The following is a 1,787-nucleotide window of genomic DNA, read 5'->3' on the forward strand; positions in this document are numbered from 1 at the left end:
CGCCCGGAAAACACTGCCCGATGGAGTCACCGTCACGGGGAATCCCCGAGACCACAGGTATCGACAGATACTGGTGCGATGGTGGCAGGTGACATGGGACTGGACCACCTACCTCCGCACCTGCCTGAACACAGTCCTGGATCTACCACTTCCTGGATCTACCTACCGACGTGATGTGGCGGTGGTCTGACGGAACCCAGCGATGGCAGTTCTGGCCTCAGTCACTTTCGATGGCCCATAGGAACATTCCATTTGTACCAGAGCCCAGTAGCAAACCAGTTACTTGGATTTGTGGTTTTCATCAAACTTGAAAATAAAACACCTTCAGACATTATATCTTCAAACAGTATATCTGTCCTCCTCCCAACTCCACCTCCCTGGTCAGGGGCTCTGATTACACACATATTCGGCCTCTTGAAGTTGTGCTACTGCTGACTGGAGCTCTGTTCCTTCTTTTCTAGACTCTTCTCTCCATGTTTCACTTAGTTTTTTTTTTTTTTAATGTATCTTACTGATTTTTTACAGAGAGAAAGGGAGAGGGAATAGAGAGTTAGAAACATCGATCAGCTGCCTCCTGTACACCCCTTTCTGGGGACGTGCCCGCAACCAAGGAACATGCCCCTGATCGGAATCGAACCCGGGATCCTTCAGTCCGCAGGCCGAGGCTCTATCCATTGAGCCACACCGGTTAGGGCTCAGTTTCTTGTCCATGTCTCCTACTTCACTTTCTTTTGCTGTGTCTAACCCGCTGTTCAGCCAGTGTGTTTTTCAGTTCCGACATTATATTTTTCACCTTTAGAAGTTTGATTTGGCCTTAAAAAATGAAAATGTTTCCCGATTACAGTGGACATAGTTTTTCGTTTCAGGTGTACAACACAGCGATTAGACATTCATGGAACTTTTGAAGCGACGGTCCTGATAAATCTCACCCTATCGGACCCCGTACATAGTTAGACTGCATTCCTAGGCTGTGCTGGACGTCTCGGGGACGATTTGGTCTTTTCTGTACCTTCTGTCTCCACTGAACATGCTCCATGGTCTTGGGCGCCTCCCTCCTTCCCTCCAGCAAGCCCCCCTGACAGCCCTGTGGCCAGGCCGTGTTGCGGGTTACCAGTGGCAGATGTGAGTGAGACAGAAGTGTGGAGGCCGTCACTCTCCCCAGAGATGGTCCCCATCCTCCCGTGGCCACAGCCAGGGCCCTGCTGGGAGGGAGGCCTGGGTTCCTCCCTGCTCCACCGCCCAGCCCCGGGCCTCAGCTTTCCACGGGTATTAAGGAAGCAGGAAGCTCTGCCGGTCTGTCTCCCGGGCCTTTGGGGCTCAGAGGAGACAACGGGGAGGACAGGCCAGCCTCCAGGTCACGGGCCGGTGGCCTGGTCGAGAAGGTGACTGGTGCTCCTTCTTCCAGCCTCCGCGGGCCAGGCCCCGGGCTCCAGGCAGCCGCCCCGTCGGTGGGGCCTTATCAGCGTCCGCAGCCCCGAGGTGCCGACCGCACCCTGGCTGCCGGTCGGCCGCGTCTGCCTGCGGACTCCCGCCCGCTGGGCTGAGGACGGAGCCCAGCACGGGGCCGCGCACGGGGGCCGGGCCTCTGCTGCAGGAGCGAGCGAGCCGAGCAGGCAGAGGCCCGACCGGCCCGCACTGGCCCCGCTGGGACAGCGCCCGGGCTGACGGGCGTTGAGAAAGCCGAGCTGCGCGTCCGTGAGCTGGGCCGCAGGAGGCCTCTACCGGAGTCTGACCGCGACAGAGACCGAGGGACGGAGGGCTCCGGGAGCGGCGCCGCTGGCACAGCG

This window comes from Myotis lucifugus, unplaced genomic scaffold, assembly GCF_000147115.1.
Source record: "Myotis lucifugus unplaced genomic scaffold, Myoluc2.0 scaffold_540, whole genome shotgun sequence".
NCBI lineage: Eukaryota > Metazoa > Chordata > Mammalia > Chiroptera > Vespertilionidae > Myotis > Myotis lucifugus.